Source organism: Peromyscus eremicus, chromosome 5 (genome assembly GCF_949786415.1).
Source record: "Peromyscus eremicus chromosome 5, PerEre_H2_v1, whole genome shotgun sequence".
NCBI classification, from domain to species: Eukaryota; Metazoa; Chordata; class Mammalia; order Rodentia; family Cricetidae; genus Peromyscus; species Peromyscus eremicus.
Genome location: NC_081420.1, coordinates 118,686,643 through 118,710,859, shown reverse-complemented (window position 1 = coordinate 118,710,859; position 24,217 = coordinate 118,686,643). Strand labels below are relative to the sequence as shown.

The 24,217-nt window shown below is 42.4% G+C and overlaps 1 long non-coding RNA gene across 1 annotated transcript; it reads left to right on the top strand.

Moving 5' to 3' along the window:
* Positions 1-16,925: 16,925 nt before the first annotated feature.
* On the top strand, positions 16,926-21,846 carry LOC131911880 (uncharacterized). The gene is made up of 2 exons (XR_009379451.1): positions 16,926-17,304; positions 21,588-21,846. It is a non-coding gene; the product is annotated as an uncharacterized LOC131911880 (long non-coding RNA).
* Positions 21,847-24,217: the final 2,371 nt, after the last annotated feature.

Sequence of the window (24,217 nt, the reverse complement as noted above, 5' to 3'; positions counted from 1 at the left end):
TTTGTAAACTGTTTTACACTGGCTATTTCATTTCTTTGACTAGAGTTCATTTTCTTTACATAACATCTATAAACAATTATTGCAGATAATAAAGCAGATAAGCCTATGCCATTATACTTGATACTCTTACATCTGATAGAATGTTAATAGGAATTCTATCCCGTGAGCCTGGGATTAAGTGACATAGTGCATGTGCACTTTCTACATGGAATAAATGGCCACACATTCATGTATTGAGCAAATATTTGTTGAGTTTCTGCTGTGTACCAGACACTAAATACTGAGCTTACAAGGTGAGAGACAAGATATGCTTCAGTTTTCTTTGCATTTTCTAACAGTTACATCAGGAAAATTATGAACAGCACTAAGGCCATAATAAAAAGAAAACAAGATAGGGTGTCACAGCTGCATCAGTTAGGTAGCATAGACTGGGTGACTTAAACGGCACACTTTCACATCTCACTCTGGAGAAGTACAGGCTCAAGGTGCCCATAGAGCTGTCTGGATGAGGCATCCACTTTCTGGTTTGTGAGTGAGCATCTTGCTACGTTCTCACACAGAACGGAATGAAAAAAAGCAAATGTCTCCCCCTCTTCCTAAGACAGTTTCATTTTAGTGACCTACTCATGTCCAAAAGGCCATTATCTAAATACCACCACCACACTGGGGAGCTGTGACTTAAAGATACCAACTAGAGAGGGTGTTCACAATATGCAGTTCGTAGCAGAGCCCTGATGGCAGAGACTCCAACCCCAGGACAAGCCCCCCATGCTGTAAGTGCTCAGGTGAGTACAGACCACTGCAGTGGGTGAGAGGAGTAAAGAGCAATGGCTTTGTCCGTGGACTGTAACAGGTCATCCTGAGATTAGTGGCTGCATGCTCGTATTTTACAGGTTTGAATCGCAGAAGTCCAAACGCGTGGCACCGGGCTCAAATCAGCCTGCCAGCAGGGCTGAAGGTTCTCAAGGAGAATTGCCTTTACAGCTGCCTAAATGCCCAGGTGTTCCGCCCTTCCAGCTTCGTAGTCAGCCAGGAGCCACTGAGTCTTTCTTGGGAGGGATCAGTCTGGCTCTCACTCTCTAGCCTCTTGCTTTGATTTTTTGTTTGTTTGTTTGTTTTGATTAATTGGTTTGGGGTTTTTTTGTTGTTAAGATGAGGTCTTTATGTCAGTGGTTCTCAACCTTCCTAATGCTGTAATCCTTTAATACAGTTCATGTTGTAACCCCCAACCATAAAATTATTTTTATTACTACTTACTAATTTTGCTGCTGTTATGAATCTTAATGTAAATATCTGTTTTTCGATGGTCTTAGACTACCCCTGTGACAGTTATTCACTCTCCCCTCAAAGAGGTCAAGACCCATAGGCTGAGAATCACTGCTTTATGTAGTCCTACCTGTCCTGGAGCTTGCTATGTAAACCAGGCTGGCCTTGAACTCACTGAGATCCTCCTGCCTCTGCTTCCTGAGAACTGGGATTAAAGATGTGCACTACCATGCCCAGCCCTTTCATATATGAAAACCCTTCTGATGGTGTTGGTGTTATGGGCAATATGAGTTCCCCACAGGGCATATGCTAAAGTTCCAGCCTTCTGTACCTCCAAATGTGGCTTTATTTGGAATAGCTCCAGATAGGTGTTTGAGTTAAAATGAAGGCACTGGGATAAGCACAGGACACACATGGAGGGAGACATTATGAAGACACAGAAGATGACTTGTGTCGATGTAATGGCACAGGCTAAGATGACACAAGCTAAGGAGAACTGGTAGCAAACACCAGGAGCTCAAAGAGGCAGGGGAAATCCCTTAGAGTAATTAAAGAGCAAGGCCTACAAACACCTTGGCTTTGTACTTCGGGCCTTCAGGGCAGGGAGATAATGTATTAAGCAGTCCTTGATTCATACTCCTTCATGGCATCATTGCGAAGCTAATTCAACTAGGCACGTTCAGATGATACCTTACCTCCTTACGTCTAGATCCATTTCATCACATCTGTAAAGTTTCTTTGGCCATGTAAAGAAACATATTCAAGTTCTGGGAATTAGAATATGGACATCTTTGAGGGCATTATTCTGCTCACCACAGTCTATAGAAGAAATAGAAGGGGTTGTGGGGAAGGAGGGGGAAGCAGAGACCAAAGGAATCAGTATAGAAGCCTTTATAGACCAAATAGCAAAATTTAAGTTTTATGTGATGATGGGATTTTTCTAAAATGTGTAGGAAATGGTTAAGCACAGGAGGAACCTTGTTCTTAAGATCACTCTAGCTGTTGTGTGGAGGAGGAATTTTAACGTAGGAGCTACGGAGATGGGCTCCAAGGATAGATCCTATTGGTCTTTTGTGAAGAGTCAGTAGAGGGGAGAAAAAGAAAACTAGTTACGTTACAGTACTTACTGCTAGACTGGATTCAGGTGAATGAGGGGAATCGAAATCAAGGATGACTCCTAGATTATAGCTGTCCATCAGTGCAGGTAAATGTTATCATCCAAAAAGATAAAAGAAACAAGGGAATGCAAAATTTGTGTGAAACAATGTTGAAATGCCCCCGGGGGGGGGGGGGGGGGGCCGGGTCAGGCATTTGGCTAGGAGGTTCACAGAGGGTGCTTGGAACTGGAGGTAAAACCTAGGAGTTACTGATATGTGAAAAGTTTCTGCACCCCGATAAGCCTCTCTGCCGATGCAGAAATCCAAATCATACCAAATCAAACATTATTAGAAAAAGCCCTGTGTTAATGGGTAAAACATTTTCAGATGATCTTCCGGCCCCCTGGGAGGGGAGGAGGATGGGGAAGAGAAACCAAAAAAAAAAAAAAAAACCGTGTGTGTTTTCTGGGTACAGTTTAAATACCTTGTGGGAGTGAGCATCTTGAGCATCTCTGGGGGAGGAGCAGTGTTTGGCGGGCTTGAGACAGGGCAGAGTTTGTGGAGAGAGAGATGGCGGAGGGGAGTTGAGGTGTAGCTTCCACCAGAACAATCTGAGTGGTCCCTATCAAAGTGGAATTGGGTTAAAGTTGCCAGAGGTAGAAATGTACAGAAAAGTATCCAAACAAAGTGTCTTAAGCCTCAGGCTGCTGTAACAAAAGTGATATACCCTTGGTGAGTTGGTAAGCACAAACATTTGTTTCTCAGTTCTAGAGCCCAGAATGTCCAAGAGCAAGCCCTGATAGGTCTTACATCTGGTAAAGATCATTCCTGATTCCTAGGTGACTGACTGTATTTTCCCAATGCCTTTGCATCATAACAGGCAGCTAGTGAGCCTTCTAGGGTCTGTTTTAGTGACTCTAATTATGATTTCTTTTTTTTTTTTTTTTTGAATTTTCGAGACAGGGTTTCTCTGTGTAGCTTTGCGCCTTTCCTGGATCTCGCTCTGTAGACCAGGCTGGCCTCGAACTCACAAAGATCCGCCTGGCTCTGCCTCCCAAGTGCTGGGATTAAAGGCGTGCACAACCACCGCCTGGCTCTAATTGTAATTTCATGAGGACTTGATCTTTATGATGTAGTTATTTCCCAAAGGCCCTACATTCCAGTGAGGATTATATATATTAATATATATATAAATATATATAATAAATTATATATATTTAAGAATGATACATATGTTCGATACATTACGTGGAATACAAGTTAACTACCATCCTCTGAGGATTCATCCATTTTCTAGGAGTATGGTACCATTGTACTCAAAGAGCTTCAACGGTAGGCAGGGGTGGGGTGGCACACGCCTTTAATCCCAGCACTTGGGAGGCAGAGCCAGGCAGATCTCTGTGAGTTCAAGGCCAGCCTGGGCTACAGAGTGAGTTCCAGGAAAGGCGCAAAGTTACACAGAGAAACCCTGTCTCAAAAAAAAAAAACTTCAATGGTTCCATATTTTCTCCAATTTAAAATCACCTCCTTATTCTGCAATACCCTGAGGTGCTCATTCAATCACATTTTCTCTTAAGCCTCTTGCAGTCTGAGGTGAGATTTCCTGCTTTGGTGCCTTTTCTAAATGCTATTTGACTTTCCAGGAATGTTCTCCTATTTATGTAAGTCCAAATACAATCCCTCCAAACCATTAAGTTCTGGTACAAACACCTCCTCCTTAAAGCTTCTTCTGTTTCCTGTAAGGAAACAACCATCTGTCTCTAACTCTCTAACCCATGTCTCTATCCAGTCTAGACAAAACCAATGAAAGCAGTGTGCACATCTGATTCATCTTTTGATCCCTGTCTCCACAATGCATATATCCACAAGGGAGTGGGGGAGGTTCCTTGAGTGAAAACTGTGCTTAGATTTGCTGTGAGTATAGGTCTTATTAATTGAAAATCCTCTGTACTTTTCATATAATTGCTATATTAGAAAAATACATGATGGCTGAGTTATAATTATGATGAATGAATCTGCACATTCATAATTGTGGAGGGTTGTTGTTTTGCTGGTGTTTTTTAATTTTTGAGATAGAATCTCACTCTGTACCCCAAGCTTGCCTCAAGCTCAAAGCAGTCCTTCTGCCTCAGCCTCCCAAATGCTGGGGTTGCAGGTAGGAGCTTCCACATTTTGTGTTACACACACATTTTATTTTCCTTCGTAGTGCTACTACCAGAATCTGAGGGTGTCTCTTCATGGCTGCCAGATGATTCCCAGGAAATCCGGCTTGCTTCTTGGGGTTCTTAGTCTCATTACTTTTTTTTTGTCTGTTCCCCCCCCACACACACACACACACACAACTGAGGACTGAACCCAGGGCCTAAGCACTCTACCACAGAGCTAAATCTCCAACCCCAAGTCTCATTACTAAGAAGGAACTCAAATGGAGGCTCTGGGACAGTTTATTGAATTCATGAGAAGAGCAGGTGGACAGGATGTAAAGCTCAGGAGCTGCTTGAGAGAAGCATGAAGGAGAGGGGTAAACAGGGATGTCTACCACAAGGCAACCACAGGTGGGGAAGGGGCCTGTAGAGAATAAGCAAGGAACCCCACAGTAGCAGAAACAGCATACTCAGCATCTGGCCAGCAAACAAAAGATACTTTAAAAAGAAAAAGGGCGAGTTTCTACTTTCTAACTCAGAAAGGTGGGAAAACCCAACAAGCCTCATGCACCCTCGTGGTATCTGATAGGTACTGAACTAGGGGGTGGGAGTTCTAGGAAGAAAGAGCACAGCATCTCATTTAAAAAAAAAAAATAACTATTCGGCTGGCTGGTGATAGCAAATGCCTTTAATCCCAGCACTCGAGAGGCAGAGGCAGGTGGATCTCTGTGAGTTCGAGGCTAGCCTGGGCTACAGAGTGAGTTCCAGAAAAGGCGCCAAAGCTACACAGAGAAACCTTGTCTCAAAAAACAAAAAAAAAACAAACAAACAAAAAATTACTATTCAGCTAGGTGGTGATGGTGGCGCACACCTTTAATCCCAGTACTTGGGAGGCAGAAGCAGGTGGATCTCTGAGTTCAAGGTCAGCCTGGTCTACAAAGTGAGTTCCAGGACAGCCAGAACTACACAGAGAAATCCTGTCTTGAAAAACAAAACAAAACAAACAAACAAACAATGATAATTATTCCATCTGTCTCTTTAGCATAGATTAAAGTAAGCCCACCTTCCTACGGGGAGTCCTTTAGCCAAATGGTTGACTGGCCCAACTAGAATGTTAGGTATCTACTCAGGCCAGAAAGTCTATTCACTTGACTAGGAGTTTCCCCTTATCAGGCTTTACAACAAGAGCTCTACTGCTGAGTCACACTTACAGTTCCCAAAACTATTTTAAACTCTCTAGAGACAGGGTCTCTCTCTCTCTGTAGTTTTGGCTGTCCTGGAACTCACTAAGTCAATCAGGCTGGTCTTGAACTCACAGGGATCCTTCTACCTTTGCCTTCCTAGTGCTGGGATTTAAAGCATGTGCCACCACACCCAGCTGATATTTCAAACTCTTGATTACTAGTGACCTTCTCTGTTAAGTTGGTTAGTGGTTTTAGTTTGGGTACTGGAACTTTTGCTGTTTCTTAACATTCTAAAACTGGAGTTAAATATTCAGAACAACAGACTTTTAAAGAAAATCACGGGTTCTGTTTTGGTCTTGGGTGGTTTGAGATTCCCGCTGTACATCTGTGATACCAAGAAAACAGCTGAGCCAAGGCGGCGGTGGCACACGCCTTTAATCCCAGCACTCGGGGAAGCAGAGTCAGGAGGATCTCTGTGAGAGGCCAGCCTGGGCTACAGAGTGAGTTCCAGGAAAGGTGCCAAAGCTACACAGAGAAACCCTGTCTTGAAAATAAAAAAATAATAAAATAGAAAAAAAAGAAAGAAAAGAAAAGAAATAGGCAGCTGAGTAGTGGGTCAGGAAAAAGTAAAGGAATGTAGGTTAGACACATTAAATAGCTATTCCAGGTATTTAAAGCCCTGAGGACAAATGATGTAAGGAGTGTTGATAAAGGGAAGAAGCTGAATAGAGAAGCAGAGTGCTGGTACTAAGAGAGAAAAAGGTAGAGGGAAATAGGTATGTGGAGTCACGAAGACTGCAGAGTTGGAGGGAGGGATTTGACTAGCATTCAATGTTGTGACTTCAACGAGAACAATTTCAGTCTGAAAGGTGAATGTGGAGGCAGTGGTTGGTGGCTTTTAAAATGAATCTCTATGTGCAGACCCTTATGTGACTTGGTGATTTCCTTCTAATGAACAGGATTTGGCAGGAGTGATCCAGTAAATATGCACCCTATCTTAGCCACATCACAACCCCTAAGATATTTTTAAACTGTTTTCATTCCTTGAGACTTGTGTTTGTATAGTTGGTTATTTACTTTGTATGGCCACTCTATTGAGAGATCCATGTAATAAGCAAGTAGTATTTCCTAAAAGTAGCCATCACTTGAGGCTTATAATGGACTTTCTGTATACCTCCTCCCCCAAAAAGCATACACAGTGGAAACTTAAAAACAAATTTGGCCAGGCATCCAACTAAGTCACACCTAGATTTCTGATCCATAGAAACTATGTTTTAAGCTGCTAAAATTGAAGGTGATTCATTACACAGAAATAACTGATACTAGGCCAAATTAGGCATGGAAAATGCATACAGGGAGTATAGGCAATTCAGCCACATTTTGTGCTACTGGTACATGGTACTTCTGGAGGAATGTGAAGTAGAGGGTTTTCTTTGGAAGTTGAATGAAATGCCAATAAGAATGATTAATTAGAAAGGGATACTTTAATGTTGATGGAGAAATAGTGGTTATAATACTATAGTATAATAGATGCGTGTATTGATCCTTATCCCATTTTTTTTGTCACGACTTATAAAACCTCAGGACTCAGGGAAGCACTGAGTGCCTTTCTGTATACTAATGAGCTGTCTGGGGCTGGGGAACTCTAAACAGCCCACTCTAGCAGAGAGACTTTCTGGATTCAGCTCATCCTGTTAAGTATGGATCCCTGGTCGCTGGGTTCCTCCGCCGCGATGCAATAAGCCACTCAAACTGAATTAATAAATCCAGATTTAATAAACAGGGCAATGCAAAGCAGAACACTCCCGGTGGCCCTCAGGAAGGCAGGGGACAGAACAGGACACACGTGGCATGTCTTAAATAGCGGGTGGGCGTGGTCCCAGGCACCTAGGGGCGGGGGAGCCGCTGATGGCGGCTTTCTGGAATGGGACAGGGTTTGGGGAGAGAAAGGTGGGGGAGGAGGATTGAGATGGAGATTCTACCAGAACACACCCTTCCAAGAAATACCCTAACTAACTCAACTCTTAGTTGGTTCCAGATCCAATCTGGCTGAAAACCAAGTGAACATTACACGTCTACTCCTTGTTAAGTTGATACCCATAACCAAATCCTGTTCAGTAGAAGCAAATCACCAAGTTACACAAGTAACTGCAAGTGAGGATCCATTTTAAAAGCCACCAACCACAGCCTCCATGTCCACCTTTCAAACTGAAATCGTTTTTGTTGAAGTCACAACCTTGCGTGTTAGTGAAATCTTCTCAGTAGTATTTGGCCTGGATGGCTTCTCCCTTCCTCAAACTCTCCAGTCTTTTGTGAGCTCACATTTTGGACTATTTGGGACATCTGGAACTCATGACGGTATAATCTGTGTTCACCTCACCTCTCGAGCTCTGTCACCTGAAATACACAAAACTTTCTCTGACTGACTCCCTACCCCATTTCAGCTTGCCTCAGTGGAGATATCCTCTCTCCCTTCGTTCCCATAGACTCAATACCATCTCATTATGAGGAATGTATTCAGTCCAGCACCATAAAGTCCCCACAGTCTTTAACATTTCCAACACTGTTTGAAACTCCAAAGTCCAAGTCCCTTCCAAGACTCAAAGCCAAGACTTGCAACGCACAGTGGCACAAAATGAACACCCCCATTCCAAACAGGGCCAGTGAGAGCACGGCTCTCATTCCCAGTCTGCTCCACTCCACACCTAGAGCTTCTTGGTGGGCACTTTGTGGTCCTAGATTTTCCAACGTCCTTGGGCCACCATTGCAACAGGTTTCGCTTCTCCTTCACAGCTTCATGCAGTTGCATGCCCAAGCTTCCCTGTAGGGACTGCCTCTGCCTCACATTTATTGCCATATAACAAACCATTCCAAAAACTCAGAGGCTTTTTTTTTTCTTTTTGGTCTTTTCAAGACAGGGTTTCTCTGTGTAGCTTTGGAGCCTTTCCTGGAATGCACTATGTAGGACCAGGCTGGCCTGGAACTCACAGAGATCCACCTGCCTCTGCCTCTCAAGTGCTGGGATTAAAGGTGTGCACCACCACTGCCCAGCTTCGCAGAGGCTTAAAGTAATGCTACCTGTAGTTCCAAGCAGTAAGGAAGCTGAGTACAAAGATAGTTTGAGACCTAGAAAGTCTGGGGACAGCCTGAGAAACAGAAAGACCCAGTGTAAAAGAAGAAAAATGGGGTGTGACAAGGTATTTTATGACTGGAAAAGCATTTGGGTCGGGGAGGGCAAGAGGGCAGCAGACGCAATATACAGGTAAGTGGGAATGCCACGGGGAGCCCCACTGCTTTCTAGAATCTACAGAGGTTAATGATTATGACGAAAGCATGTATCTTTTTAGCCACACATACTCCAAACAGCAGCTTCCTAATCTTCAGTTACTTCTTTGCTGACCTACACCTAATTGATTACTAATTATAAAATCAATTCCTTTTATACTCCAAAACTTTAACACACTTCTCTTTACTCCTTTCTGCTTGTTTTACTTTTATTATTATTTTTAAACTACTACCCTAATTTGCTTTTCTCACTTTTTTTTTTTTTTGGTTTTTTTAAGACAGGGTTTCTGTGTAGCTTTGCGCCTTTCCTGGATCTTGCTCTGTAGACCAGGCTGGCCTTGAACTCACAGAGATCTGCCTGGCTCTGCCTCCTGAGTGCTGGGATTAAAGGCGTGGGCCACCACCACCCGGCATCTCACTTCTTTTTATCTGATCGGTGTAGTGGATTCTATGTAACTGTTCTTTCCATCTCTCCAAGTCTAATTACATTGCTTCTCTACTTAAGTGACATTTGTAATCTTCCCAGCCTGATGCCTGGAACACAATAGATTTTGTATTCAAACTGTAAGAAGTTGAAATGGCCGGGCGGTGGTGGCGCACGCCTTTAATCCCAGCACTCGGGAGGCAGAGCCAGGCGGATCTCTGTGAGTACGAGGCCAGCCTGGACTACCAAGTGAGTCCCAGGAAAGGCGCAAAGCTACACAGAGAAACCCTGTCTCAAAAAAACCAAAAAAAAAAAAAAAAAAAAAAAGTTGAAATGGTCAGACTTCTGAACTTGTGCAACTGGGAGACTCACATGCAGTGCTGGTGAACTCACATGGTAATTGTGACTTCTAAGTAGCTGACCAGGTTGTCTCTCTTTGGTGGCTTCCAACTTTACCATTCAAGCTATAATACATTTTATTCAGTAGCAGGGACCACCCATTTGCAAGTTGAATTTGCAAGGTTCCTTCCCCTCCCTTTGCCTGCTGTCCTCTCCTGGAATTTCCTCCCTTCTGTCAGGCACATTTTAAAGAGAGATTGCACCTCAGTGATTGAGCTGTTAATGATTAAACCATCCCTCTTCAGCAGACAGAACTGTAGAGCATTGACTTTAGGACAACATCAGAATATCCTCCTTCTGTATTGTCTTGCATCAAAAATAACACCTGCAAATTGTTTTGAGGTTTAACCTACAGAAAAGTAATCTATTCGTGCACAGAACTACTGGAGCTCTTCCATAAGATCTAAGGTCTTCTGTGGCTCTAACCAGGGAAGAAGGGATAAAAGGAGACAGCAGTCTTCTAGGACTACGACCCTGATGAGCATGCTGCCTTCCTCAACACTGGCCTTGGTCCCTGATCCCCACCTAGAAAGACTCTGCACCCACCTTCTCTGGCCCTTATGCCATAGATTCCTTGCCACCAACTCTCGTCTCCCAAATATTGGCTTCCCAGTAGTGAGCAGTCAGACTTGAGTCAGGTAATAGGACAATGAGAAAACAAGGTTAAAATAGTCATGCTGCATAGGAAGAGTTCTTCGGACCTTTTTGGATCCTATGTTTCTATATTATCATCCAGTTAACCTGTGCACTGTACCTCTTTACTAAAGAAAGTTCCTCAGGTAAGAATTAGTATACCAAAGCATTTTAGTTGATCTTTTAAACCTTTTGAGCAATATCGTTTTAGAAGCCACCAACCTCCTATATGTAACATTTTAAACATTTAAATGTGACTCTTTTGAAATGCCCATGCCCACTTCAGGACATGTAATACTGTCCTCTTACACACACATCTCTCTCCCTCCCTCCCTTAATGTTTGTGCTTAAATCTTGATTAAAATCTTTCCCTAATGAACTCCAACTTTGCTTTACAGAAAGAAAGAGTAAGAAGGTAAAGGTTTTTTCCAAGTCTGATAACCTAGGTGAGCCTGACCAGAACCTGAGCAATGTACCCTAATGTTTTGGAGTGTATCCCCAAGTATTCAGCTGCCTGTTACAAATAAGTTCAGGGTTGCAAAGAGACCACCACTCCAAGTGAAGCGTCTCTACAAGCCAACACTTCATTCTTGCTCAAGAGGGTGTGCCCGGAAGAGGAAACACATTAACGGGAAGTGCATTTTGTTTTTATTCTGTGGTTTTCCCCTATTGGCTGGGGTCTCACCTCATACTCTTTCACAGTTGTCTAGATTAAATGAGCCAGTACAAGCCCAGCGGTGGTGGCGCACGCCTTTAATCCCAGCACTCGGGAGGCAGAGGCAGGCGGATCTTTGTGAGTTCGAGGCCAGCCTGGTCTACAGAGTGAGATCCAGGAAAGGCACAAAGCTACACAGAGAAACCCTGTCTCGAAAAACCAAAAAAGAAATGTGGTGTTTTTTCTAAGCAGAAAAGAGTCAGTACAAAAAAAAAATGAAGAAAATGGGGAAGGGATTGGACAATTTAGTCATTGAAGTTTGGAGAATGTAGTGTGAAGGCCTAGACTTAACTTTACAGGTTGCATTTTAGGGAAAGAGCCACCACCATCTCAGACCACCTGCTGTACTCAGGTGTTTCCAGGAAAGACTTCAGGAATGTGCCATGACAACTTGAACAGATACAGAGCAGTATCCTCCTGCAGACATCCTGTCTGTGGTTTATGGCCCTTGAAGATATCTAGATAGTCCTGCTGAGCAGTCCAGATAATCCTGTTCAGCAGGTTTTGGTTCCCCGCCAAAAGTCTAAATCAATAGTTTCAAAAAATCCCCTTGCCCCATATCCCTTCTGCCCAATCCCAAATTGCCCATTCCCGGCTTGTGGTTTTTCCCTATGAAAACTCTCTACACCGGGGCTCGTGGCCACCGTCACACTTCCTCCCGTCTGCCGTGCTGTGGCCCAGGTTGAACCTGAATAAAAGGACCCTTATGTGCTTGCATCGGAAACCGGCTCCTTGGGGGTCTCGGGGGGTTTCAAGAAATGGGTACAACAGTACCAGGGCCTTTATGTGAACAGGTTTTTCCAAGTTTCGGATGAAACATTTGCATAAAAGTCTTTCAAGGTGGGGAGATAAAAATATTTGAATTCCTCACATAAACCCAAGTTTTACAGTGTTTGATGGAAAAGACTAATATTTACTGTTTCTTACATGCTCAGATTGAATTCCTGACTCTACTACCCACTATAATACAAGGTATAATGCTGAACAATGTATCAGCAACATAATTAATGTCCCAAAGTAGTATGACATCTTAGCTTTTCTGTGAGAGCTTTCCTTTCTCTTTAGAACCAGTCATTCTTTCTCTGTTATGTATTTTTTTCTTTGTGACAATTACCTCATCATTTCTTAGGTACATGCTTCCAAATAGATTGAAAGCTTGTCAGAAATAAAAATTGCGCATTTGCTTGTTTTAAATTTTACAATCATTCATACTAGCTAATATAGAACTATTAAGTATAAAGAATACTTTGGTAAATATTCCTGAGTTTGTCAAAGACAAAATTATAATATATAGTTTAATGATCCTAATTAGCTTTTGTTTGTTTTCTGTTTTTGTTTGTTTGTTTTGAGACAAGGTCTCACTATGTAGACTTGACTTGCCTGGAACTCATTATGTAGATTCGGTCAGCTGGCTATGAACTCACAGAGATCCTTCTGCTTCTGCCTCCTGAAGGCTGGGAACAAAGATGCCAAGCACACATGTGGTGCACAGACACACATGCAGGCAAAGCACTCGTACACATAAAATAAAAAACTTTAAAAAAATAAATAAAGAGAGAAGGACTCTTAGAAGAGAATAAGTGGATGGAGAGAAGGCCCAGCAGGCAAGACAATTTACTTCTCTTGCAGAAGTGCCGACATAATGGTTTGTGGACGAATTTCTAAATGGTCTTAATAAATAAAAAACGCCGGGCGGTGGTGGCACACGCCTTTAATCCCAGCACTTGGGAGGCAGAGCCAGGCGGATCTCTGTGAGTTCGAGGCCAGCCTGGACTACAGAGTGAGTTCTAGGAAAGGCACAAAGCTACACAGAGAAGCCCTGTCTCGAAAAAACCAAAAATAAATAAATAAATAAATAAATAAATAAACACGAAGCTAGAAATTTGGGTCTAAGCCCGAGAGAAAGATCAGAGGAACAGGACAAACCATGAGCTAACCTCACCTCACCAACTCCACAGCTTCCCAGTGCAAGTTGCTTCCTGTCTACCCTCGCCTTTATTGCCTTGCTGTTCTGCCCTCTCGTTGGCTCTTAGCCCAGCTACATCACTTCCTCTTCCTACACAGCTCTGTCACTTTCTGTCTGTCTGTACAGACTTCCAGGACTCTATGGTTGGTACTGGAATTAAAGGTGTGTGTCAGCTGGGTTGGTGGTGCATGCCTTTAATCCCAGCACCCGGGAGGCAGAGGCAGGCGGATCTCTGTGAGTTCGAGGCCAGCTTGGTCTACAAAGTGAGTTCCAGGAAAGGCGCAAAGCTACACAGAGAAACCCTGTCTCGAAAAACCAAAAAAAAAGTAACTTTGGGGTTGGGGATTTGGCTTGGTGGTAGAGTGCTTGCCTAGCAAGCGCAAAGCCCTGGGTTCGGTCCTCAGCTCCGGGGAGGGGGGGGGGGGAGAAAGGCGTGTGTCACCACACTTGGCTCTGTTCCCTAGTGTGGCCTTGAACACACAGAGATCCTGCCTGCTAAGTGATAGGATTAAGGGCGTGTGCTACCGCTGCTTAATTTCTTTGTTTACTTATAATGGTTTGCTATTTCCTCTGATCTCCAGGCAAACTTTATTTATTAAAGCATAAATAAAATATCACGGGGTTGGGGATTTAGCTCAGTGGTTGATTACTTGCCTAGCAAGCGCAGGGGCCTGGGTTCGGTCTTCAGCTCTGGAAAAAAAAAAATTATCACCACATTTCACCACAAATAAAATATCACCACAATGGTTCACCACCACCTTTAACTCCAGTTCCAGAGGATCCAGTGGCTAGCTGTGTTCATGCATATCCTCACATGTGCACACTCATGCTTTTGGGTGCACGCGTGTCCGCGCACACCCCCCCAAGCCCTCAATCATACACATAATTGTATATATTTTTAAAACTTTCTTTGTAAGGTGAGGACAAAGAGACAGAAAATGTACAAAAAGAAAATGTAAAGATAACTAGTTAGTAAATTCAATTACTTTCAGTTATGTTTATTGTGTAAGGATATGAGAATTTTATCATTAAGTTAATTGATATTTGCCTTATTGGGAAATGTGACTGTTATTTCTAATCCTATTTCTTTGAAGGGCAGGTAAACAACTTAGTTTCAGTTTGGTGTGGCTTGGAACTTGTCCTGACTAGTTTTATGTCAACTTGACACAAGCTAGAGTTATTTGAAAGGAGGGAACTTCAACTGAGAAAATGCCTTTCTCCATAAGATCTGGCTGTAGACCCATCCCATCGTGGGTGGTACCATCCCTGAGCTAGTGGTCCTGGGTTCTATAAGAAAGCAGGCTGAGCAAGCCATGGGGAATAAGCCAGTTACCAGCATACCTTCAGGGTCCCTTCCTCAGCTCCTGTCTGCAGGATCCTGCTCTGTTTGAGCTTGTGTCCTGACTTCCGTCAGTGATGAACAGTGCTGTGGAAGTGTAAGGCAAGTAAACCCTTTTCTCCCCAACCTGCCTTCCCTCCCTCCCTCCCACCAAGACAGAGTTTCTCTGTGTTGCTTTGGCTGTCCTGGAACTCGCTTTGTACACCAGCCTGGTCTTGAACTCAGAGATCCACCTGCCTCGGCTTCCCAAGTGCTGGGATTAAAGGCACGTGTCACTACCACCCTGCTCCCAACTTGTTTTTGGACATGGTTTTTCACCACAAAAATCTTACCCCTAGGACAGAACTTCAGCGCAAATTCTGTTTTTATTTTTATTTTTCACCTCATATGTTGGGGCATATTTCAGTCCAAAATAATGCTTTTCTATACGTTACTTAACAACTCAAACAGTTGGTAAATAATTACAGGGTGCAATAGTAAGTCCACAAATACAGTGGTTGAAGTATGTGGGCTTTACATTCATTTATAGTTTTGTTTTGTTTTGTTTTGGTTTGGTTTGGTTTGGTTTGGTGTGGTGTGGTTTGGTTTGGTTTGGTTTGGTTTGGTTTGGTTTCGAGACAGGGTTTCTCTGTGTAATAGTCCTGGCTGTCCTGGAACTTTGTAGACCAGGCTGGCCGCGAACTCACAGAGACCCACCTGACTCTGCCTTCCAAGTGTTGGGATTAAAGGCGTGCGCCACCATTGCCCGGCTCATTGATTGTTTTATTTATCTATTTAGATAATTCAGCAAGCAATGAAGCTGCTTTCAAATTTAGTATGTATCATTTTCTAGTGCTTTACTTAGAGCAAGTGTGACTGGTTTCCTGTATTGGGGGGGAAAAGGGTTCTCAATGAAGCTGAGTGCTTGAAATTTTACAGCTTAAAGATGATCAGTAGGGGGCTGGGTGTGGTCATGCAGGCCTTTAATCCCAGCAAGCGGGAGGCAGAAGCAGGTGGATCCATGTGAGTTCAAGGCAACCCTTGTCTATATAGTGAGTTCTAGGATAGCCAAGTGTGGGAGCCCAGGAAGGACTCCAGTTTGTGCCTTAATTTCATCTTGACTCAAGGTCAGAGAGTTCAAGCTTCTCTTTGCTCTTTAAGGCTGAATAACAGGATGTTTGGCCAAAGGCATGGTTACCAGGTGTCTTGCTCTTCAAGGCTGGATAGCAGGATGTTTGGTGGTTGCCAGGTGTCTTGAGTACTAAAGAGGTGTTTACACTTGTTTGTACCTTGAACCATGGTGTCCTTCAGAGGGGGAGGTCTTTTGCCTCCACTGCTTTGGGTATAAAATGGCCCTGAGACTGTGGTATTGACCCAGAGCCCTCCAGATGTTATTCTGTGTCTCTGTCTTTTTCTTTTATGTCGTCGTCTATTTTTCATATCTATTATTTACTTTAAGTATTTACTTTTTTTTTTTTTTTTTTTTTTGGTTTTTCGAGACAGGGTTTCTCTGTGTAGCTTTGCGCCTCTCCTAGAACTCACTTGGTAGCCCAGGCTGGCCTCGAACTCACAGAGAACCACCTGCCTCTGCCTCCCGAGTGCTGGGATTAAAGGCGTACGCCACCACTGCCCGGCAAGTATTTACTTATCTATTAAGTATCTTTTTTTTTTTTTGTTTTGTTTTGTTTTTCGAGACAGGGTTTCTCTGTGTAGCTTTGCGCCTTTCCTGGAACTCACTTGGTAGTCCAGGCTGGCCTCGAACTCACAGAGATCCGCCTGGCTCTGCCTCCCGAGTGCTGGGATTAAAGGCGTGCGCCACCACCGCCCGGCTCTATTAAGTATCTTAATGCTCACTCCTCCATTCAAGACTGTTTGATAGTTGGGCAGGACCTGGCAGCCAGGGCTACATAATAGAGAAAGCTTGTCTCAAAAAAAAAAAAAAAAAAAAAATCAGTAGGAAGAGGAATTATTGCTGCTGTTTATGTTCATAAAATTGTTCTTTTGTATCATATGTCAGGAGTTAAAATTTAATATGATAGGAGTTATAGCTCATGATAGAATGCTTCTCTAGAATGTTAATGGCCTTAGGTTCAATTTCCAGTACCACAACACACACACATACACACACACAAAGAGAAAGTTAAAATTTTCTTAGATCAGTTTACTTGTTATTACTGAGCATAGTGGCACATGCCTTTAAAGCACTTGGGAGGCAGAGGCAGGTGGATCTCTGAATTTGAGGCCAGTTTGGTCTACATAGTAAGTTCCAGGACAGTCAGAACGACGTAGTGAGCCCCTGTATTTAAAAATTAGTTATTATTTGTTACAGTTCTATATCATCTACTTAGTTTGCTCATTTGGCAATATTTGTTCTACATATTTAGTGTAGACACATCTAAACTACGTATTTCAGGTCTCATATTCCTTAGTGTTCACTATAGACACTGAATAAATGTTTCCCACAATGAGTACTGTTGATATGACTCTATTTTCAAAGAAATATAGTTTATTCTAAGCCAAATATGAATGATCATGGCTGGAAAACATGGATTTCTGTTACCCTGAATGACATGTTCCTTCTTGGGAGATGTGAAGGAGGGCCCCATCTGACCTACTGAATTCCATTTTCTTTCTGACTCTGTCTGGATTCTCCTGCGTTATTCTTCCCTACAGGCCTGACTGACACATATATAATACAGCTACAGAATAAAGATAATTTGTTCCTTACATTTGATCAACATGTTGGTGGGGCACTGGATAGACGGGCTACAGCAAAGTCAGAAAGTGTTACGTCACTGTTTTTTAGAGTGGACAGAGGCTGAGCTCTCCCAAGTTGAGTTATGAGAATTCTGGATCAGCTACAAGGATTAAAGGTAAATGGCTAATAAAGGACTGATGTAACCCAAGATAAATTTGATGGGGAAATCTATAGGACTCAGATGTTATCTCTGTCAAATTCTTAGCCTTAGGCTGGTGGAAGTTAGAAGACTTTCGTGTTTAGTGACATATCCAAAAGTTATATCTAAATGTCACAAGGATTTGAAATCTGATGTGACAGTTGATAGCAAATGACTAATAGGAAGGACAAGGTAGCCCAGGATACTTTCTCTTCCTTGTCACATTCCATTTCTCCACAATCATACAGTCTAGTCAGCCAGTCTGTAAGATCTTTAGTATATATACAACTTTTCAGAGAACTTCATTCCTTTAGGATTGTATTTCCCAAATAGTTTGTCTCTTGTCCTGCCAAATGGATTTGATTTCAACATAAAGGATTTGGGGTATACAAACCTTCAAACCATAGTGATAGGTGTGAATTGAAGTTACAAAGGACACACCAGTCACATAAATCTGAACCTAATATATACAACTGAAATTTTAAATTTCGGTATCTATTAATTGGTAGGTATGAAGTCAAACAGCTAGTCATTTCCATAGGCTTCAGTTTCTCTTCCTGGCTCTAATTATTTGCCTAAACTTTACCATACTATCATATTCTCAGCCCACTCCCAAACCCTCAGCCAAGAATTTATTGGCTAAGTCTGGTGTCACAGGCCTGTAATCTCATCTCCTGGAAAAGCTGAGGCAGGAGGATCACAGATTCAAGGACTGCCTAGACTAAAGAGTAAGTTCAAGGCCTGAGCAACTTGGTACAAATGTATATCAAAATAAAAAGTTAAAAAGGAGATGTTTCTCTAGGTTCTGAGTTCAATCCCTAATACTGCTGAGAAGAATCTCAGAATGTGTTAACAAGGACAACGGACTTTGGAAAGACAAACTCCCTCTAGACAAGTTAATATGCCACATGCAATGCATAGAAATGTAATATAGATTGTAGTGTTCAGTTTAATAACCAATCCATACAATCTGTTTATTTCTGGTGGACAATTTGTGAAGAATATATTTAGTATAATATTACTTACATTTTTCTTTTGAGAAAGTGTGCTATTTGTATTCTTTTTAATTAATTGAAGTTTTATATTAATTACAAAAAGTTTCATAGGGACATACATAATCTCCAAGTTAACATATATTTAAGAACAACTTTTTGGATAAGAGGATGCTTTTTTATACAAATGGAATATTGTTAATTCCAAAATTTTACAATGAAGGAAAATGCTGACTTCTTTTCCTGAGTCCACAAGAAAGCAAAAGATGAACCTGTAGTGTGATGTGGTGTGGTCATTTATAACAGAATAATGGCAACACTTGCATAATCTGAAAACACTATAGCTAGCTAACAAACTTCTAAAATAAATGTCAGGTCACCCACTTCTCTGCATTGCTGAATGCTTTACCGAGATGAATATGATTTTTTTTCTTGGATATTGCTTCTCTCTGGAGCAACTCACAGACTAATATTAAGCAGTTATGAAAATTCCAACTCAAATACAGGGAGCCATGTTTTATATTAGAGTAGCAATATAACCACTTTTCTGCCCTCTGCTCAGGAATTTAGGCACTTAGATTCTATTGTACTCCTGTTAGGGAGAGTTATGCCTGATGATTCCCTCAATTCAACTGTGATTACACCCTCTTCACGTGGGTAGTAACTGGGTTTGTCATTCTGTTAAACCACAGTGGGTAAGTGTGTCTCTTTGTAGAAGACTTTCTGCTCTGGTGGTTTGTAGAAGCTCTCTATCTAATAGTTTTTCAGCCTCTTAAGTGGAAATCTGTCTCAGGAAATTAAGGGGGAAAGGAGAGTAGACAGTAGCGGATGATAAGCTATTGGGAGGTGCAGTAAATAACAGAGAGAAATGTGACTGAAAAGAGAGGGATCATTTAGGGCTATTAGATGACAAATCCATTTGGATAGAGAGCTATTATACCTGTAAATATAGAAAAATGATAATGTTGACATCTCTTCATCACACAATCTGTGCCATTAATAAATGATGAAGGATAGAAAGAGTAAAGGAAATAAAGCCCAACGTCGCATAACAATATCACAGAAGCACTTGGGAAAACCAGCTAAGCTAAAAATGAGGGCACAACTTGGTGCCATTATAAAGGGAAGAGAGTTCATGAGCCTGCATGGAAATAGCAGTGAGCAACCTAAGTTTTGTGCTTAAAATAAATAGGTAACTTTACATTATTGGAGAAAAATCAGTGTAGGAGGGACAAATACCCAGGAACAAGATGAAGCTGGGCCTGGAAATGTTGAGAATTGTTGAAAGTAGTGATGAGGGATGAGGGTATATATATTTTTTTAAAAGTTTGTTTTTAGGGTAAAGACAAAGTCCCTGCACTCCTCGGGTTGATTAAGGTTACGTACAGATTGCTTGCGCACTTGCTATTCTATAAAGAAATGGCAAATACATTAAAATTCTCCAGAGGAGTTTTAGCTTCTAGAAAATTCCATAGAGCTTCTCTCATTGTCTCTGAGATGCTTAAAAGAGTTGTAAATCTGAGTAAAGAAAAGAATAAAAGTTTAAGTCAGACAGCCTGTGTCTCCGTGAGTTGAGGACATGGGTTGCATCAGGTTGGTGAACCTGTCAAGGCTGCACATTTCAAATAATAGACTGGGATGGCTGCTGCAAGAACTGCTATATTAGACCAAGCTGCAGAGACTGGGCAGCACCCCCCCTCCCCACATCCCACCCAGTCACCCCTCTACCCCCCACCCCTCGCTGTCCCAGGCATCAGTGCTCAGTTGCCTAATCCCAGCTGGACGTATGACTGCTAGGTAAAGAGCATGGTTTCCCTTGTCCAGGCTCTAGCAATGGAATATAACTGGGAGAGTCTAAGTTTTCAGAAGAGGAGACATCCACCTCTTTATTCCACGCTTCTTTCTGATGCTGGAAAGCAGACACAAAGGCTGAAGTCCTGGCAGCCATCTTTCCAAGACTGGCAGAGCAACAAGATGGGAACAAGCGAGCCGGCCATGCAAGCTCCAGTATCTAGAAAGAAGCCTACAGTTGGGCTTTCTATTACTTAGAGATCAGCCTAATCTTAGATAAACATGTCTGAGATCCTACAAAGTAGAAAAGTAAGCAGTCATTCTTTTGGTCTAAAGGGTGCTCAAAAAAAGGGTTAGTGAATTGCTAACCCTGGCTCATTGTTATGATACATGATGCGGGGACCCCAAGGGTATCCCACCAGTGCAGAGAAACATGCTGGCATGCAGGCTGGCCGGCGACCCACTCCATGCGGGCACAGCGGGTGGACATTCACAGCCCAAATGCTACATCCCCACGGAAATGGTTCATTATAATACAGAGACAGAAGATGGAAAGAGAGAGAGAGAGAGAGAGAGAGAGAGAGAGAGAGAGAGAGAGGAAGGGAGGGAGAGAGAGAGACAGAGAGAGAAAGAAAGGGGTGGAGTTTTTCCTTAAGAAGAGGCTTCTATGGGCAGGTCTCAGGGTGACCCCCCAAGGGGCGACATTTCAAGGTGGCAGGTCAGAATATTAATACTCATGCCGGGTTGATTGCTTTCAACTCCCACAATCCTTTGATTTTACGCTGATTACCAATGAGATTATTGATGATAGATTGGTACCAGAAGATGAATTCCCTTTAGTGATTGACCTCCACACATCATATATGTGCACATGTAGAGGAAGAAAGAGTCTGAAGCTACATCTGAAAACAGAATTGCAACAGACATCATCTGTTGAGGGTTTGCTGTTGTTTTTAACATACTAGGTCTCTGGGTGTCAACTGACAGGCTGGCCCCTGACCCACAAGACTTTTGAACAGTGAGGGAGAAAATAAGTATTATAATCCTCTCCAAAATGAGCATCACTTTCTTTTTCCTCTACTCCAAAGCAAATCACCCCTATGAATAAGATTAAAAATAATACCAGCACTTGGGAGGCAGAGCCAGGAGGATCTTTGTGAGTTTGAGGCCATCCTGGTCTACAGAACGAGATCCAGGAAAGGCGCAAAGCTACACAGAAAAACCCTGTCTTGAAAAACCAAAAAAAAAAAAAAAAAAAAAAAAAAGATAAAAATACAACAAACTTTTCAAAAGTTAGCAAATTAGAATCATGTTTAATTTTTAAGTTTATTATTATTAGTGCACACTCATGATATGTGTGTTGTGTTTATTTTGTGTGTGTGTGTGTGTGTGTGTGTGTGCATGATAGTGCATGTGGTAGTCAGAAGACAACTTTGTGGAGTCATTTCTCTCCTTCTGCCTTTATGTGTGGTCCAGGGATCAAACTTGGGTGCCAGGAAGCCTACAAGCTCCTTCCACTACAAGCTGAGCCATAGAACTGTCTTAACTGGAAAAGCAGCCCGTAGGAGTTCACTGAGGAATGAAGGCAGTTCCAACTACTCATAGACACAGAAGAGAGTGTAAACATACTTGGATAAACTGACGTGTATCTTCTGATTGAGGGAAGAAAGGGAAATCCCCATGAGTATCATTCATCTGTAAGTGGGAGGCACAATAATAAAATGTCAATTATTGAGTCCTTGTAGTATATTTCTGGAATTCTTTTTACCATTTACTTACTGCCAATATTTCATTTTTTCTGTGTTCTTTCTTTTATTTTTTTTAATTGAGAAAAAATCTTGTCATATATGTCAGGCCTGCCTTAGGGGCATGATCCCTGCACTATCCTCCCCGACTCACTGGTTATTGGACTATTCTACTGCACCAGGCCGTTGTCATAGAGTATTGCCATCCATGGCATCCCCATAGTCTCTTGTGGAAGTATGTTAGAGAATATGGACTCTGTTACAGAGCAGTGAAGGTCTTAGGAGAAAAACTGGAGAGGTAAGCCATACTGTTGTGCCTAGATCGTGACCCCCAGAGAGACCACCGAAGACAAGCATGCTGGAATGCAAAAGCAACATTTAATTCAGGATATCCAAAAGCAATACAAGCCTAGGCAGGGACTTCGTCCAATACATCCAACGCAGTGGAGGCTGGAGGAAGTGCCCTCCCCTCTGCAAGCTCAGTTTTTTGTTTGTTTGTTTGTTTGTTTGTTTGTTTTTTGAGACAGGATTTCTCTGTGTAGCTTTGGAGCCTGTCCTGAACTCACTTTGTAAACCAGGCTGGCCTCGAACTCACAAAGATCTGCTGGGATTAAAGGCATGCACCACCACCGCCTGGCTGCAAGCTCAGTTTTAAAAGGCAAAAACCACAAGGTTACATCAGTTAGGGGTGCCAATAAGGGTACAATTTTGATTGGCTCACTTCTAGGGACTTTCTAGAAATCATGGCTTAATCTTACTTCTAAGGGAATGGTTACCAGCCACTATTTCTCATTGGCTGCCCTCCAGTGGGGACATTTCTGTGGTCAGTTACCCTGGAAGCCAGGGTTGGACCATTCCTTGGTTAAACAGTTATCACTGAATGAATACCTTGTGACTCTGTACTTTGCACTTTCTAATTTCTGGAATCTGGGTTGACTGCTTCCAGTAACTGTAGGCCTATACCTAAAATGGAGAAAGCTTAGGCCTTATGTCTAAGATGGAGGCATTTTGTTCTCATTTTGGTCTCACAATACATACTCCCAGGTATTCAGGAAAAATAGGTCATAGAGCTTAGAGTTTAGTATTTCCTTTTGGTTGTAAGTTCTCTGAGTGACAGGTAATGTTTCTTACATTTCTTCAGGTGGGTACCAGCTACCCTATACCAGCAGCTTTCAAAGAGAAGCTGATGGGTCTAGTCCATAAATAGTGGCCAGATGCAGAAGAAAGGCAAGGGACTGTGTATATTAGCCATTAGCCATCAAGAAATGGTATTAATATTAATCAATAAACATGAAGTTCAAAGAATATTATGAACACTACTCACTGAAGTTTCTGTGATCAATTAGTTTGGGGTAGCCAAATCCCCAGAGGGCTCCGCAGCATCTGCCATCACCCATGTTCTAAACTGAAAGCTTGGTTTTAAAAGCTTTAAAAGGTTCTCTGCTTTGATGGGGAAGCCTGGGATCTTGTCAGAGGACAAGATCTTCCTTCCCTCTGGATGTCATTGGCTTAACTTGAGGAAGTGCTGAGGATATCCAACAAGTACTTTGATCTTTTCACAAGGTGGGTCTCAATATTTGAAGTACGTGTTGTAGAAAGTGTTAATATTCTGACCTTCCCCTTGGGGCCACCCTGTGTCCCAACATAGAAGCCTATTCTTGAGGGAAAACTCTGGCCCCTTCCTTCTCTCTCTTCCACTTTCCTCCCATGAGTTGCACACCTCTGGAACTCCTCACCCTTCTTTCTCTCTCTCTCTCTCTCTCTCTCTCTCTCTCTCTCTCTCTCTCTCTCTCTCTCCCCACTCTTCCCCCCCACCAAATAAAACTCTTCTCTGAGTGCTGTCTCCATGGCATCTCTCTCTCCTACAGTGGAACACCTTGGCTCTATCCGCCAGGACCTCCCTCATACAATATCATAAACAGAAAGCATACTTAAATACCAGTTACCTAACCTAAGGAAGCATTGTGTATACCTTGAAACCCAATGAAATAGCTAACCCTAAAACTAATTTGGAATTTTTTTTTTTTTTTTTTTTTTTTTTTTTAGTTTTTCGAGACAAGGTTTCTCTGTAGTTTTGGAGCCTGTCCTGGACTAGCTCTGTAGACCAGGCTGGCCTTGAACTCACAGAGATCTGCCTGCCTCTGCCTCCCAGTGCTGGGATTAAAGGCGTGTGCCACCACTGCCCGGTCTAATTTGGAATTTTAAATTGTTTCAGGAAAATGTGGGTGGGACCAATAAGGAAGGATTTTGAGAGTGGTCTGCTCCTCATCTTTTTCTTAAAACAATATGTCTCCCCACTCTGTATCATATTATAAGTAGCAAGAGTCTATCACTTATCATAGTAATATTCCCACTTGTTGA